Consider the following 18,910-nt stretch of genomic DNA (forward strand, 5'->3'; position numbering starts at 1 on the left):
TCAGGGACCAAACCTACAGCTCTGATGCCAAACCTGTAACGCCCTCCAGACCCGGGGTATAAGTCTGGGGGTTACTAGCTAATCTCCAAAACTGTACAATCTGATTAAAAAATAATAATGAAATAAATCTAAACCCCTTTAACACTAACCAAGATCTTTTTAGGTTGAAGTATGAAAACAAGAACCAGTAACTACTTTATTACAAGCCAAATTCAAAATCTTACAAACTCACTTATTACAAACCATTGTCTAACCAGTTTTAAACTAAGTTCATCTTTTATTCAAATACACACACTAACTATCTTCACTACACCTGTTCGGGCAACTCAAAGCTTTCTTCGTGGATTGAGATCAACACCTTGGGTATGAGAGGATCCCGAGGCTTGACCCGCATCTTTACCACTCGAGTCCTGATAGGTTTCATATTCCTTCTTAACTGAAAATAATAAGGTGAATAACAACTAAAAGGGTGAGCCAAAAATTGCTCAACAAGTCCACAAAATAAAAATAGTGTTTAAGCAGTTTAAATGAAACAGTAACCTGGGTATATCTCCAAAGATATAACCCTGCGAGAGTAGAAAGAAGGCCATTACAGGCGAATACAAACGAACTAAACTGGACACAATTTCGCATCTATACCCTGCTGATCAGCCAGGATATAGTGCAGATCTATATCTCACTATATAGATCCCGTCAGGTACCCAGGAACTACGACCCATCTCAAGGATCCGGTTATGTTCCGGGCCTTAGGATTAAGTAAACCTAATCCCCAAAGTATTATTATCTAGTCCATGGAATAGCAACCAGAACAATCTGTATGCTTTGACATATTCTAATCACCAGAATACATCAATATTTGTGAGTAACAATTGGAATATGAACAATGGATTCAAATGAAAAGGAGAAATCAAGAATCGAAATGAAATATGAACAAGAGAATCAAAAGAGAGCAAGCGTAATAAGAATTTGAAGAAATATCACTATTCTAAAAGTAGAATAGGGGAAAAACTTGCCTTCTACGTGACTCACTGCAATTATGTCACCTTTGTCTATCACCGACTCAACCTGCCTTGCTGGCTTAGCTTCTGTTAGAGAAATAGACTGGTTTAGTCATTTCGTACTTCAATTGCATCTTGAATCAACTTCACATCGTTCCTATTGTCTACCCATGCGCTTATGACTGACTCGTATATTACATATTAGCAAGTAAGACTCTATTAACCACATAATACACATAAGCACAGAATCATTTTTATAGTTAAAATAATTTTTGGAATCAAAATCGATTCGCTGATCGCTCAACTGATCATTATCTGACTCGTTTCCTTTTTTTTGGAATTTTTCACACTCGTTCCGGCACGCAATTCGACTGATAATCATATAAATAACAAAGTCAACTAATTTCTAGAAGAAATTAGGTCTTAATATTATTTCTAATGATATTATTTCATTTTCTGAGTCAAAGGGTGTTCGTCTCGCTCGAATAGGACTAACGGTCAAATTAATATCAATTAAATACCGGTAAATCAATTTATTTTTTTTGAAAATGGTAAATCAATTTATTATTCAATATAAATAATTATTACTAATTTTTAAACCCTAAAATAATTTTTAAATAATTATTCAAAAAAAAATCATAATTAAAAATGATATTTCTATAATTTTTGGAATTAAAATGAATTTATTATGATTTATTGAAAATTATTTAATTAATTATCAAAATAAATAATCACTTTTAAATAATTAATAAATAATTAATAATTAATAAATAATTAATAAATAAATAATAAATAATTGAGAAAATAATTAAATCTGATTTTTAGAAAATATTTCAGAATTATTTATAATATAAATCAATTAATTAAATAATTAATTAATTAATTTATAAAATAAACAAAATTGATTTCATAATTAAAAAAAAGTAAAAATAAAAATAATTTGCAGAAAAATTTGTCAGAAAACTATTCCTGATAAAAACAGATCAAACCGGGGTATTTTACACGGGTCAAACGGGTCAAAATCAGGGTCGTGAAGAACACGCTGGATTTTGCCCAGAATCCGGCCACCGGTGTAGACTCCAGTGAGCCATTTTTAGGCCAAAAACGGAACCGTTTGGTTCGTTTTTAAGCTGGGATCAATTCCAAATCATTTTGGCAATCTAATTATGGCAACAACATCACGGAATAACCCTCAGGTCACCTTCTCCGATCAGACCGACTTCATCTCCGGCGAAGTATCGATTTTCTTCGTTTGTACATGAAACTTCGATGTTAATAGCTTAAATCAAAGCTTGGTAAACACATAATCAAAGCCCTAACACCCTATATACCACATCTTTCTCTAAATCAAAAATGTACAAATCAAAATTGACTATAAACCCTAGATATCGAACTATCAATTCAAGCAATTATCAGTAAAATTAATTAGCAGAAATCAATCAGAAATCATCAAACAAAGCTATTCATAACATCAATTTCAACAAATAACCCCGGAATTAAAAAGTACCAAATCGGACATAAACCCTAGAAATCGAAAATCAAAAATAACAACTCAAAACTTGAAATTGATGGAAGAAACAGAAGGAACAGATCGAAACCTGTGATTTGAGTACTCGAACTGCTTGATTTGGTGCAACAATCAGATCAAAATCAGTGTTTAATTGTTTAACCTGAATTCAAAACCCGACCTGGTTTTTGAGAGAATTTGCAGAATTTTCAGATTTTTAATTAATTAATTAATAATAATTAGGCTATTTATAGTAGTAAAATTAATACTCCTAATTAAAATTAAGGCCCTAAATTCTATACTTTTTAAAATTAGTAAGCCCCTAATTTTATAATTTTTGAGTATTAAAATTTAATTTATAAATATTTTATATATACAATATATATGCCAAAATTTCCCAAAAATTGTGAATAATGCAAAAATACAAAGAAATGGTATAAATAAAAGTCCTATAATTTTACAAAAATAAAAATATGATTTTTGTGGGGTTTTTAACACACAATGGGGCCCGGAAAAGTCATATTTCGCAAAATGAAAAAATTTATAAAATACCTAGATGTTCAGAATAATTTCGTAAAAGCCATTTGATGAAAAATAAGGCCTATTGTTTTAGTTGAAATACCTGTTTTAAAATCATGATTCGGGTCGTAAAATGTTTGAAATGAAAGTTATAAATGAAAAATAAAATACCTGAAAATATCTTAAAAGTACCGAGACGACACATAATGCACGTAACACATAGCAATTAGGGTTTGACAGATAATTTCACATAAATGACACATTAACACACATAATTTATTATAAATATGATATAATACATATGTAAATTTCCCAGACGTTACAAAATACCTTTCATAAACTTTGCATAACTAGGCATCTGCTCAAGAGACTCAGTGAAAGGTATGTTAATATGAAGTTTCTTGAACACCTCTAGAAACTTCTCAAATTGCTTATCCGGCTTTTTCTACTACAACCGCTTAGGAAAAGGCGGTGAAGGATAGATCTGTTTCTCCCCTTTATTACCCTCAGGAGGAGTGCGCTCAACAGTAGTCTTCCTTGGTTCCACTTCTGCTTCCTGCTGCTCTACGTCTTCTTCAGCCCCAACTTCTTCCTCCGTAACTTGAGTTTGTTCGGGGGTTGAAACCTTCCATGACCTCAAAGAGATTGCCTTCACCTGCTCCTTAGCTTCCCTCTTTCCTGGTACTTCAGTGTCACTAGGTAGTGTACCAGGTTGACGATTTAGCAAGGCATTGACAATATGTCTAATTTGATTTTCCAAGGTCTTGATAGAAACAACTTTGCTTTTGCACATATCCTATAATTCAGATTTTTCATTAGCTTGTTGTAGCTGAAGTTGTTGTCTTGGTGCATATTGCGGTTGCTGGAAACTAGGGGGTTGTACTGCTTTGCTGGGTACTGCTGATAAGGCTGTTAAACAACATTCTAAGTGTTGCTCCAGCTGAAATTAGGATGATTGCGGTTGTTAGGATGATAGGTGGCTTGCACAGGTTGTTGCGACCGCTGAAAGTTACTCACGAACTGAGCTGATTCACTAGAAATAGGACACTGATTAGTGTCATGGGCACCAGCATAAAGCTCACAGACACTAGTGATTTGATTAACTACATAATTAGCCAAAGTGTCCACCTTCATAGTCAAAACCTTAAGTTGGGAAGCTATAACAGTTGCTGCATCCAACTCCAGAATTCCTGCTACTTTTCCCTGAGTCAGTCTCAGGGAAGGATTCTGGTATTCATTAGCAGCCATCAGTTCAATTAATTCATAAGCTTCATTGTAGCTTTTAGAGCACAAGGCTCCTCCTGATGCTGCATTGAGCATCGGTCTAGAAGTAGCACCCAATCCATTATAAAAATAGTTTATAATCATCCAATCAGGCATGCCATGGTGTGGGCACTTCCTTAGCATCTCCTTATATCGATCCTAAGCCTCACACAGAAATTCTCCAGTTTTTTGTGCAAACTAAGTAATAGCATTCCTGATTACAACAGTTTTCGCCATAGGGAATAATTTAGTGAGAAACTTTTGAGCAAGATCCTCCCATGTGGTGATAGACCCTGGTGGTATAGAATGTAACTAGCACTTTGCTTTATCCCTCAGAGAGAATGGGAAGAGTCGCAGCTTGATAGCATCTTCGGTCACACCATTGAACTTGAAAGTGTCGCATATCTCGATGAAGTCCCTGATGTGCATGTTAGGGTCTTCTGTAGGAGAACCCCCAAACTGAAACGAGTTATGTATCATCTGAATCGTGCTTGACTTGATTTCAAAAGTGTTAGCCGAGATGGCTGGTCTGATGATTCTTGACTGAATATCATTCATCTTAGGCTGAGAATAGTCCATCAAAGCCTTATGAATTTCTGCTTGATCTCCTATCACTACTAAAGCTGGTTCCTTGACTTTCTCTTCTTCTGTTACTTTCTCTTTGTCCTCAAAAACTTCCCTTCGAACCACTACAACTTCTTCCTCGACTTGATCCAGAGTTCTCTTACGAAACCGAGAACGCGTATTCATACACGCTCGCTAGAGTACCTGAAATAAGACAATGAAACAGATAAGTAACAATGTCTGAGTCAATGAACTTTAACGACCACTAATGATAAACACATAAACTAAAAATTAACACTGAGTCCCCGGCAGAGGCACCAAAAACTTTTTAGTCGCTTAACACGCGCTAAAATAAACGCAAGTATACGCGTTCACAAGTAGTATAATATTTAGATCAAATTTGTTCCCATAGAGACTCTTTGGTTAATTTAAGAATATTCACCTATGCAACAATGATATGGTTATCATCCAATGCTAAGACGATTAACAAATTGAGATTGTTTTAACTAAACTTAAGCTAACAATTATAACTAAGACTATAAGATTGGTTGAATTAATATATATGATAAACATGGGATTTTAACTTCATTAGATACTTCATTCAATAGCCTTGTCATTCTTAACCTTAGCATGTAATGGTGATGACATTAATCAGATAACATGAAACTGATAAACGCCAACTTTTGTTGTACGAGTACCATACTACCAGACATCTACAAAAGAGATAGAAGCTGAATAGACACCAATTATATTGAGACCCTATATGTCTATAGAATTTGACAACATAACGGTTTAAAACACAAGTTATCTATCGTGATTACATAGGGCAAGTACGATGGTTAAAATTACTTACAAATCATGCATAATAATAACACATGAACCTATGCTAGCATGGCAAGTTCTAAACCCTTAAATTCACTTTCGCTTCATTAAGAATTAACACATTATGTTATAAGTTCGTGACGGTCATAAGACGAGTAAGCACAACCAATACTTGGGTATCATACAATCACCACACACTAAGGCATCGAAACGAATCAACTAAAGAAATCCATAAATAAATCCGTTAGAACCCCACGATGACAATTAGCCCATAATCGGACTTATCATCAATGTGGGTTCCGATGAAAGCATGGTATAATAAACGTAGTCTTTAATTAACAAATAATAAACAAAGTACGAAATCTAGAGTATTAGGTTCAACAAAACAAGAAACGAGCATCGAAGATTACAACTCAAAATAAAGATTCACAAGAATAAACTAGATCGTCTTCGCCTTTATTGAATTGTGTTGTAGGTCTCTTGCCGTCTTCTTCTTCAGCTCCAATACGTCTCTCCTTGAAAAACGAGCTTTAATTTTGTATATATAGCAGCCCCATGCAGAGTAGAAGTCTTCTGGATCAAAATTAGAATAGAAACATAATTGCTTTTCTCGACCTGGCGCGGCTGCGCGCTTGACCAGCGCGGGAGCGCTAAGCTTCTGGACTTTGGGCGCGGCCGCACGCTATTATAGCGCGGGTTCACTGACCTCCTGATTAAAATTCTGACTTCTTCATTTCTCCTTGCTTATTTGAGCCGATTTTCCACGAGCTTTAATTTCAACACCTTCCTAACATCAAATTAGCACCAAAATAATTCCAAATCACCTGATTACCTGGAGAATGCCTGAAAATGCAAAAAACACTAGAAAACACATTAAAATACCAATAACTTGAGTACAAATACACCAATTCAAATCTTTATGAAGCGTAATAAAGTGTCATAAATGTCACTCAACAGGATTCTTGTCTGATGACTTTGGATAATTCCTTTAAGGCTTCCAGACCAGGTTGGCTTTTGGAGACTTAATGCGTGAAGTTTGGCCCTTTTCCAAATAACTCAGACTCATTTCATTCACAGAAATTTTCTTGACTTGAGAGTATTGATAAAAGATCTTGTCTGGTTTCTTTATCTGACCAAATTTCTTCTGAATTTCTTCATCAATCTTCTTCCATTTATCATCTAATTCTTTTTCAACTGCTGCAACATCAAGCTTTTTGAAATCTAGCTTTGAATTTAGCTTAGCGGTTGCTATCTGGATCAAATCAATGCTATCCAAAACTGGTGGCTTAGGATAAGTAATTTTTGGAACAATTACTTGACTGACTTGAATGTTAAGCACATTCTCCCCCTCACTGATTGGCTCTCCTTGACTAACTGGGACAAGTGAATCATTCTCCCCCTTTTTATTAGCATCAAGTTGAGTAGAGGTAGAATTCTGTGCATCCACTAGGTTTTGAAGCAACTGAGTTTGTTGGGCTTAATATAAATGAATTGCAGTGATGGAGGCTTCAAAGTCTTGGATCTTGTATCCAAGGAGTCCACTTTGGTTGCAAGATTAAAGTTCTTCCTCAATTGTCTGTTAATGTCATGCATGGTTGTGTTGGGAAATTTAGCATCCAATCTCTCAGAGACATCCTTCTTAACTTGATCAATCTCTGTTTTAATTGAAGTGACATCCAGATTGTGTTGAAGAGATTGAATTTGGTGCAGGTGGATAGAATTAAGATGTGCTTGAAGAAGCTTCTTGGTGTTAGCATTGGTGGTGGCTTGAATAATTGTCTGTGTTTGTTGAATAATGTGGAAGAGAGTAGTCTTGATGTGTTGCTCATCAAATTCCTTGGAAAACACCCAAGATGGAATGTTTGATCTTGAGTTAGGGCCTGCTTCTCCGCTATATCCATTGGCTCTTATTCATTATCATCTTCATCTCCAAAGAACTCTTTAGAACCCCCAATTCCATAATCAACATCATCACCAGCTGTGGGAGGTATGGCTGAGATGGCATCTTTGGCTCTTTGCATGGAGGCTGTTGTATGCACCAGATTTAGCATACTTGTATCCTAACTCAAACATGATGGCATCACTAAAATTGTAGTACTTATCAGTAAGAAGCATGTAAAGCATGTTAAGCATTGTAGTGTAAATAGAATCAAAGTTACTTATTTTACTAGAAAACACCTTGGTAACTACATCACACAAATAACTCCACTCTTTCCTATGACCTAGCCTCCTAATTTCACTTAACTTAGTGGTAGGAAGTACATAGCCCATATAATATAGCAAATTAACTATATCAGCATCTGTGTGTGGCTTAGTAGTAGTGTTATCAGGAATTTTAAAGCATGCTTTGATAATATCACCATTAGTGCAATGTTCTTTAGCATTAATGGAGAGAGTGAAGGTCTTGTCAATTGCTTGGTATAAAGTAGTAGGCCACATCCACTACACCATATTTGACCTTTAGCAACACTTTTTTTGGTGTTACAAGTAAAAATGTTACCTTAAATCACTAAAATTTAATCTGAGGTAACATTTTTTTTGTGTTACAACAGAGGATTGTCGATGTTACCATAAACATGATAAAATGGCTATTGTAACACAAAATATAGTGTTAGTATTGATATTACAATTAGTGTTACCATACATCTAATATTTAGGCGGCATGTAATGACGGGCCAAATTTTGACCAAATTTAAAGCGGCCTAATAATAAAATTTTGACCCGCTCATTTTATTTTGTAAATAAAAGACACTTTTACTTATACACTCACGAATATACACTCTCAAACGAGAAAACACTCTCACAATCTCTTAGCCGGGGTTGATAGGTTTGAGAAGAAATTGAGCTTTCTTCTCGATCGGGGTCATAGCTTGAAGATTGTAATTAGGAACTTGAAGATAGGTTCTAGCAATTTGGCTTTCTTCTCAAATGAGGTTAGTAATGGAGTTTATAATTAGGGTTCCAGCCGTCGTTTTCTTCATAAATTTGGGTCTTTCTTCTTGTTCAATTTAACATTTAGTCTAGTATGCTCATATTTTATGCTTGGTAGAGCTAATTATAAGCGATTAAATAGTTTCTTATCATTAAGAGGCGTTGGCCTGTTATTAGGTAGTTAATTGTAAGCGCCCCAAATCTCTCTCTCTCTCTCTCTCTCTCTCTCTCTCTCTCTCTCTCTCCCCCCCCCCCCCGCCCCTTCTCTCCCACATTATTTACTTTTAAAGCAAGCATTTTGGTTTGTGGGTTTATGGGTTTTTGCTCTTTTTTCAAGTTTTATATATACACTGTGTGTATTATTTGTGTATATTATGTTTGATGTTTAATATATATGTGTGTGTGTGCATGTTTAGGGGGTTTTAGCAGGACTGATTGTTATGTTCTGTTTCCTTTTGAGTTGGTTGTTCTGGATTAATTTTACGGAAATGAAAATTGTGGGAAGTACATTTTTTGATTATTTTTGGGTCTACGTGCTTGTTTTTCTTGTGGTATTAAAAATTAATAATAACAGGTACAAATAGTAAAAGTGTGTGTTTGATGATTGTTTCTCTTTTGGTAATTTTGGTTGCAGGAAGGAAAGCACAATAAGGCCTAGGGAATTGTTCAAAAAGAAGGTGAGTTTATTTCTTTGTTTATACTATGAATGCTAATTTTGGTTTAATAGAAGGAATACTATTTGAATCTTTATGGTTTTCTTTAGCAAACCATAAATTTACAAGATAAATTTAGGGATCAAGAGTTCATTTTCATTCATTTGTTATTTTCTAGATATTCTGATGTATAGGGGATGTCAATGGGTTTTCTGACTAAATATTTCGCATCACATTTTATTGTTGCCTCACATAATTTTTTATCTCTTGAATTCTGTACACACTGGCGAATTTTTTTCAAATTTTCTTATTCCAATATGAATTAAGTTTGTCCAAGAGTCTATTGTTTTGCTATTTGGTTGCTAAACTTTTCATGTCAAGTGAACGGCTCAAACTTTGATCATATGGCAAGATACGCGGAAGTCAAAGATCAGTAATATTGCTAGTAATGTGATAGATCTATAGCCTTTACTTTAATTATTCATAAAGTTGGCGGTTATAAAATTACTCTAAAATTACTCTAAGCTACTGACCAGATACAACTTTGCCAGGTTTGTCTTCCGCCACTCCAACAATTTCTTTTAATTAGCTTGTGAATGTATGATAAAATGAGCAACATCACCAATGCTTTGAGCCACATTGTTGCTATATGTTCTTGTTGATTTTATTTTTAAATTTCTTGATTACACAAATTCATTCGAATTTAAATGATGTGAATTAGTGAAAATATTTCCTTTGCTTGTTTATATAATTAAGATGTCTAGAATAATAATATCTGGTAATACTCGCCACCTAAAGCATGTCTTTCTCAAGTTATCCTTTCTATTCTATGTCTTAGCAGGTTTTCTTGTGGCATCCACACTTCTCTCCAGTGTCGCGCACTGGAGACAGAACAAATATGAGGCTGGAAACAGAACACTACGTGAACTATGTAAGATAAGAATTTAGGTTTGTAGCTATGACAAGCGGTCTCTGTTATACCTGTCAAATTCCAAATATGTGTAACACGTCTAAGAGACCGACTGAACGTAAACACGGATGTACATTTCTCAATCCCAACTCACATGTGCGAATCTTAACAGTATAATTTTTAAATTTTAATATTTGTCTAATCAATTATTCATATTCATTCCGTTGACATGACTCATTCCTCGAGTAGTATATCAATGTGACTACAACACATAATGTGTCTTCTGCAAATAGTATTACTCTTCTACATACACATAATGTGTCTTTTGACAATCCTTATCATTGAATGACAACATGTGCATATAACCTTTTGGTTGTAATGATCTACCATATTGGGGATTTCAACCAGGTAATATTTTTTTGGCCTTGATAGGGTAAAATTGCCTTTTGTTTCACCACTACTGATGCTTGTGCTTATGTACTAATTTGATATTGGTGCAAATCGCTCTCTTATGCTCTTTTGCGGTGTTTCTAAAACCTTTGTTGTAAATAAGAATGTAGGATTATGTTTGTCTAATAGTTATTTGTTACATCTTTTAGAATAAAAATTAAAAAGGGCAGAGGTTCAAAGGTACCAACATGAAGAAGTAGAAGGAGTACTTGAATTGTAATTCAGCCGAGTGTATTTAAAGTTTTAATTTTATGGAATGGATGGAATGGATTTGTAGCTCATGCCATACTTCTGTTAGAGATTGCTCTTTTGGATGAAAGCAGTGCAACTCATGTTATAGCCTTAATTTCTTAAACTACAGTACTAGACTGATCTGTGTGAATATTTCCTGCTTCCTTTTCAAGTATATTTCACGCAGATGCGGGACGGTATATTTATTTTAATCTTTTTTCCTTTCCAGGATCAACAACTCCGAGTTATCTGACAGCTCCGAATTCAGAACCGACAACTCAGAATTCTCCGACAACACTATTAGGTAATCATTTATTTTTAAGCATCAATAGAACTTGGGGAATTTCTTGTGTCACTTTCACTCTTATTTTGAATGTTATATATACAGTATTGTGCCTCCCTACCTAGACAATTTAATTTGGTGCTAGATCTCATTATAAATACATGATGGTCAGTACATAAGTTTCATGAATGGACTATTTTATTAAGCCCCTAACAGTAGAGCTGATCATGTATCTTTTTACTCGTTAAAAGTCAGAATAGGAAGCATCACATGGTTCAGCCATTCAAGTAGCATTATAATTCGGCAGTTAAATTGTCTTTACAGATCGATCTTGATTACAAATTTGTTTCAATTTTGGTTTGCTATGCAGCACCACAACCATCAAGTGACAGTGGCCGAATCATCGACAACTTATATTTTACACGGTTCAATATTTCTCTAAATTTAGTTTGTTGTTAATTTTAAGTCAAAGTTCATTCTCTTTTTTTGCTAAATAGTCGAAGTTTATTTATTCTTATTTAAGCTTTGGAAGACCAAAAAAACAGATTTACAATACTTAAATGACTTTGATAATGATTTTGCTTTGACCTGAGCTTACATTACAAGCCCATCTAGTACACTGACATAATATCTGTAGTCAAGTTAACGGCTCCATAATCATTATAAGTTGTATTAGTTGAGTGAATTGCTTTTTTATCTTGTTTTGCTGATGCACTTGATTTCTCAGCCTCCCTGCAATACTGATTTTGTTTAAATGTTTGTTTACAGGGGCTGTTAGGTTGTTAAAGTATTGGGGTATAGGGGTAGAGTTAGTGTTCTTTTGCTGGCAAGTAGATGAATTTTGTGATGGTGTGAAGGGGATTTTGGTTGCTGTTGGGCCATATGGGTCAGGGATGTCTTTGGGCTCTCTTTTTTGGAGATGGTGGGCTGGTATTTCTTTTTAGATTGCTAGCTAGTGGGCTTTTGGTTAAGGTTTTTAGCTTTGCCTTTCTTATTTTAAGTTAGGTTTGATTTTTGATGTAATTTATTTTTGTTTTTTGTTTTTTCTCTTTATTTTTCTTAGAGCCTGTTATAAGAGAAATTTTGAGAAGTGACTCGTGTAAATTCTTTCTCTTTTATATATTTTATGAGGCTTAGACCTCATTTACCCAAAAAATACCAGAGTGTTAAAAAAAAATGTTACAATAAGAAATAAAAATATTACCAAAAGATTAAATTGTGTGTTACAATAGCTAATATGATGTTGTAAAAGAGTCTATTCCAACACATATTTAGATGTTACTAAAGGGTTAGGTATGTTGCAACGAAACTGTGGTTACATTTTTAACTTTTTACCATAGAAATTGAAAATGTAACTATAGGTAATCTATTGTAACACATTGAGTGGTGTTACCAAAATTTCAAAAAATGTAACTGTACACCCCTATTGTAGCAGGCTCAAATCCAATACTCCCTTATTTTTAAAAAGTATAACCATAGCCAATAATTTGGCTTTAGGTAACATTTTTTGGTCATTTTAACACTTTTTTTTTTGGTTTTGCTACATGTCAAATATGGTGTAGTGATCTATTCCACAACTTCACAATAGATTGTGGGTGATTCCAGCATGACATAGTTAAGCTTGAATCCCTTCAGAAAATCCATTATTTTATGATAATTCTCAGAGGCTGGAATCTCTTTGTTCACTAGTGCCACAAAATTGTTCTTCTCATATATGAATCCAGACTGAGACATGATTTTTTCTACTGGTGCCATTGTTAAAGTAAGAAAAATTGCAAAGATAAAAGGGGTTTTGCTTTGAGAGAAAAGAGAACAGTTAATTGCAGTAGAGAGAGATAAAAGCAAAAATAAACTGAAGTTAGGCTTTTATGTACTCTCAAATAAAATGGGATAAACATTAAAGATAAAAATTAAAGACCCAATGAGAATTTCCCAAAATAGTCGTTTAAAAATAAAATAAACTGTCAAAATTCTGTCAATTATCCGTCGTGATATACTTACATGTTAGGTCACACAACACTGTAGAAGGGGGTTGAATATAGTGTAGAATACAATCAAATCAATTTAGAATACAACAGAAAATAGATGTATTCAATATAATAAAATCTGTTACAATGGAACTGCCCTCTCTCAGTGATGAACAAATATCACGAGAGCTGCTAGATTACAATATATAATCTTCCCGATAATGATAACACATATAGTGTAAACCTATGTCTGTATTTATATAGTACACAGTTACAAGATAACTTCAAATTGATACTGAATATAATTCTGTCTCCTAAAATATATCAATCAGATATCTTATATAATTCTTCTAGTCCTCTAACTCTTTCCTTGCATATCTTCTTCTGTATTAGTCTCGATCTTCTACTGTTAATCAGCTTCCTTCCTTAACTGTAAGTCCTCTCGTACTTAAGTTCTAATATGACCTTAAGTCCTGATATGACATTAAGTCCTGACTTCCAGTAAATACTGATTCCAGTAAGTACTTATATTTCCTGTTTGTTAAGATCTGAAAACTAAACATAAAACATATTAGACATGACATCTCATATATATCCAACAATCTCCCCCAACTTGTAAATTATGCAAGAATGTACAAGTTAATAGATTTGATGATGTCAAAAACACTTAAGTTCAAATGCAATAAGAGTTAAATAAGACTATAAATTACAACTTACAGAACATCCGGCTTTACCAACATTACTGGATCAATCTGAATCCATAATGATTCTTAACAAAATATTTTACCAGCTTATCTTCAGCTTTCCTCAGAACTTCAACTAACTGTGCTTTGATTGCATCAGTTCTTCTTCTTTACTATCACCAATTTGATAAATGGTTGTTCTGAGAGCTTGAATGGATGTTCTTTCAAGTCCATCACCAAGTCTGATAACTTTAGAATGTGAAGAGTTTTCATTATAACATAAACATTTTCCTTTCAGAATTACTTCCACCTTAGTAGAATTCTTCAGCATAGGAATTTCTCTTCCATCATCTTCAGTAATCATTGGACTGTAATGAGAAGTCTTTGTACCAGAGATTTTGAGTAGATCTTTTATAGCCTTCAAAATATATTCTGACCATCTTCTTGTAACATCAGATTTTACTTCCAGAAGATAGTGAATATATTGAAGCTCTCTGACAGACTTCTTTAGTACATCAGTATCAGCTAGTCTATAAGTCCTTCCATCATTGAGAAATAATATCAATTTCTCTTTTAGATTCTCCTTATCATGAGCATCTATCACAACTTGAGTAGACAACACCTTGTCAAGGTGCTTTTGTTTGATTTGTTCATATGGTTTGTCTTTCAACATGAAAGGATCTCTTAGAGTAACTTCTACTCCTGTTTGAATCTTCTCTTCGTCAGAACCTAATCCAGCTCTATCTCTAGGTTGCTTGGCTCTCAACCCAAATGTAGTGAGTTGATTAATCATGAGATTGAATTTTGGCTCAACTGGAGTAGCTTTCTTCCATAACAGCTTCTTCTTTTCAGCAATTGTCAGTTTATTCAAATCAACTTGATCAGAATTTGTTGTCTTCTGTAGCTTGCTGTCCTTCATTCTGAACAACTTGAGCAATGCCAAAGGTTGTTTTAGATTCTTCATATATCTTTCTTCTTTTCAGAATTTGAATAGTTTCATCTTCAATAAGATTATCATCAGTTACTTGAACCATTTTGCTTACTGGTTTCATCAGAACTTGAGAAATTTTCATCTCCAGTGACTTAATTGGTTCAGCAACTTTTCTTTTCCCTTTGTCTTTGGGATTACTCTCAGTCTGTGATCTAGTATTGAACTTTGAATTTTCAGAATTTGACTTTTCCTTGATCACAATGCCCTTTTCCTTAGGCCTTGGAGGTTTCTTTGTATAAGAAGCTTTAGACTTAGGATTTGTCTTCTAAGTTTCAAATCTAGCTTCTTCCTTCTTGAGAGCTTCTAAATCCATTCCTGGATTGTGTTTCAAAAATAATCTTCTTGCTATCTCCTCATCAAGTGTCTGGATTTTAGGATCTTTGTAATGAACAGTAGTTTGCTTCCCTTTTAGCTTTAGAGTTTGCATAAACTTCTGAGAGTCTTTTTATCCTGACTGAATCAGAATATCATAACTTGACATTAGACTTTGTTTATCAGCACTTGACTTCAGACTTTGAGCATTCACATCATCAGAACTTGACTTGTTCTGTATTGAAGATTTTCCTTGAACTTTTCTTTGACCTCTGCTCTTTTCAGAGTTTCTCTGGTCATCACCTTTATCCTTGTAAGTCATATGTCATAGCCTATTTGTATATTCGAGGATTCAACTCAACTTAAATAAGAATGTAATAAGTAAATAGTGGATCTACCGTCAAAAGAGATCTCACAGAGTAATATCTGTCAAAGGATTCAGAAACAAGGTTCATCTACAGACTTGAGGAATTAATTCACTGTAAGAAGTTCAAGAAATTGATCATGCCTCAGTGATATAAATCAAGAGTGTGGATTTAATCAAGTGACAGAGATCTCGTCAGAGTATCATTAATTACAAGGATTTAATCTGAAGAAAATCAAAGTATCAAAGTCAAGACATGAAGAAACGTCACGGAAGTTAGTCACTCATGAACCAGACAGTACATCGAGTGTCAACGTTGAAGTGGTGGAATTGATTCATAATTCTCAGTGATTTTCAGAAGATATTCAGAAGATTGGTTGCTGCTCAGGGTTAGTATTAATTCTCTATTAATTAATTAAGTCATATAATTTAATTAAAAAAATAAATTATATCTGCAAAGATTAATTTATTTGATTAATTAAATTAATTGATTAATTAATTCAGAATTAATATTAAGGATTTTCAGAATTTAAATTGGATTAAAAATAGTCATTAAATCAGTAAGGCAATTGAAAATGAACCAGCATGACAATCAGGCTTGTCATACCGATTGTCATGCCATGCCATTTTCAATAGTCTCACCGAAAGTTACACTGGGAGGAGATTGTCTTGCTAGTTCATTCTGATAGTCTTGCTAGTTCATTTGATTGTCATACCGAAAGTCTTGCTAGCTGTTGAGATTGTCTTGCTAGTTCAAAGGATAGTCTCACCGAAAGTCCTACCAGCTATGGGATTGTCATTCCAGTTCATTCCATTCTGTTGATTGATTAAAAAGACAGAACCATCCATTCAAGAATTAACAATTCAACAAAAAAAAAAGAAGTCAAGAACATACAGAGAGAAAAAGCAGCCAAATATTTCATCTTATCTGCTAATTCAAGATCACAATTTCTAGTTTGTAATGTTAAATCCAATCAACTAGAAATCATTCTCTTGTTCTTGTGTAACAATCTTGCGGATCAAAATCCCTAGAACTTAATCTCAAATTGCGTTTAGCATTTGAATCTTTTTATTACAAAAATAGAAAAAGTTCATGTCGAATTTATTCTAGATTTGTGATAATTAATTTGAGATTAATTCCTTGTAATCGATACAGTTGTTGTAACACCTTTCAAGTTTAATAATATTTTTATTTAACTTGAATTTTGTTTCACATTTTTTATTCCGCATTTAATTCGATTATTCGGTACTGTTTGTATTCAACCCCCCTTCTACAAACACATTGGGACCTAACAATTGGTATCAGAGCCTTCTGATTAACGAACAAATCAAGATCCTAGACTTTTGTGATTTTTCAACTCCTTGAATTTTTATTCATTCAAAAATTCATAATGACTTCACAAAAAGTTGGAACCGTTAAAATTCCACAATTTGATAAAGAGAATTATATTATGTGGAAGAAGAAGATGCTCTTGTTTTTACAAGTGGCAAATCCCAAATATTCAAACTTGTTAAAGAAGGGGATAAAAACTCCGATGGTTATTGAACCGGAGGTGATAGTAGATGATGTTGTAATCACCAAAGCCAGAACCTATCCTAAAGATCCTGAGGATTTTTCTCCTGCTGAAAAAGATGAAGCCTCCTTGGATGCCAGCCTTCAGTTAATTTTAATTGATTCCCTTGATCCCTTGATGAACAGACATGTGATGAACTGTAAAAATTCCAAACATATGTGGGAAACTATTGAGGTGATCAATGAAGACACAGAGGAAGTTAGGGAGAACAAGTTGGAGATCCTAACTTCTGAGTATGAATATTTTAAATCAAATCCAGGAGAAGGAATTACTGAAGTGTTTGAGAGGTACAATGCGTTGATCAACAACCTGAACATAAATGGGAAATATTATTCAATCAGGGAGGTCAACAAAAAGTTCCTTTTAACACTGCCAACTCATCTTGAACATAGAATCACTGCCATTAGAGAAGCTAGAGATCTGAGAGAGATTTCTTTGGACAGGCTCTATGGAGTGTTAAAAACCTATGAGTTGGAGCAGATTCAACAGAAGGAAGTCTACGGGAAGGATAGAATGGTCAGCACATCTATTGCACTTGTAGCTGAAGGTCAACAACAACAACAATCTCAATAATTGGAGAGAATGGTACAGTGTTCCAAGGCTGAGGAAAATATGTTAGTAGCAGAATATGATCCTCCTACTACAAATCAATCAAGTGATGATTTTTATTCCTTGGAAGAGCTGGAGCAATTGGAAGACGAGTCAATGGCCAAAATTGTCAAGAGATTCTCCCATGTCAGATTCAAGAGGAATCCCAAGCTTAAGTACAAGTCCAACTACAACAAATTCCAGAAAGGTGGATCTTCATCCTCTAACACTAGCAGTGGTGGATACAAAACAGGGATGGTTGATCGGAGCACCATTAGATGCTATAACTGCAATGAGTTGGGACACTTTGCCACAGAATGTAGGAAGCCAAAGCAAGTAAGAAAGAACTCCGAAAGGGCTTATCTGGCAAAGGGAAGAAGCTGGGATGATACTGACAGTGAAGATGAAGATGAAGGAAATCTTGCTCTTATGGCTATTGATGGAAAAACTTCATTGTCAAGAATAGAGGTAAAACTTTCTGATGCTGAAATAGTTTATCATCTAAGAGGTAACTTAGATTGTGCACGTCGTGATAATGAACTGTTAAGTTTACAGATCACAAACCTTGAGAAAGAGGTCAATGAATTAAGACTTGTGCACATTAATCAAGACAAATTAAAAGAACAAGTATCTTTTCTAGAGAATAGAGTTGACTGTTATAGAAAACTCGAAATTATTCTCAAAGACAAGATCACCGGTCTTGAGACTAAGGTTAGAGCCTACTTCAATTCTTGTTCGAAGGCTAAAGAGTTCTACAGTAAGCAATCTGTTAATCAAACATCTGGAATAGGTTATGATTACAATGTTGCTATTGGAGAATTAGGCATAAACTCCCCTCCTCGTGTCTGTGCTAAAGGGAGGGAAGTACCACATGTGCTTAAGGATGTTGATGAACCCCTCTATAAACCATCAATTGCTGAACCATTTGATGCGACCTCTTCTGTTATTCAGGAAGAAATACGTGCTGAAGATCATGCTAATGAGAAGGTTGTTTCCAAGTCAAGTGTGTCGAAAGTTCCAGTCAAAGTTGTGAAAGCAACTGAGACTAACTCAGACACACATGAGTTGGATAACAAAAATGCCATGTCTGCCATGCATAAATTGCCTACTATTAATCACTCTCATAAAGCATGTGGTGTTTCTAATTGTATGTCTTGTGCTTTTAATATGATGTATGCTTATTTTAATGGTAAGCATATTTCTAATCATAAGACTACTCCTCATCAGCATGTGAATAACAAGAAGCATGATAGGTCTAAGACTGCTAGTCCTTCTAAGGCTAGAAAGGAGACATTTGTGC

General features: G+C 34.3%; 1 long non-coding RNA gene and 1 other non-coding gene across 2 annotated transcripts; both read left to right on the top strand.

Annotated features, from left to right (window-relative positions):
• The first annotated feature begins 4,402 nt into the window (after positions 1–4,402).
• On the top strand, positions 4,403–4,509 carry LOC141694561 (small nucleolar RNA R71). The gene has a single exon (XR_012563854.1). It is a non-coding gene; the product is annotated as a small nucleolar RNA R71 (small nucleolar RNA).
• Positions 4,510–8,437: 3,928 nt separating this feature from the next.
• On the top strand, positions 8,438–12,275 carry LOC141689410 (uncharacterized). Its single transcript, XR_012562374.1, has 5 exons — positions 8,438–8,606; positions 9,239–9,281; positions 10,099–10,188; positions 11,078–11,152; positions 11,900–12,275. It is a non-coding gene; the product is annotated as an uncharacterized LOC141689410 (long non-coding RNA).
• Positions 12,276–18,910: the final 6,635 nt, after the last annotated feature.

This window comes from Apium graveolens, chromosome 10 (assembly GCF_009905375.1).
Source record: "Apium graveolens cultivar Ventura chromosome 10, ASM990537v1, whole genome shotgun sequence".
Lineage (NCBI taxonomy): Eukaryota > Viridiplantae > Streptophyta > Magnoliopsida > Apiales > Apiaceae > Apium > Apium graveolens.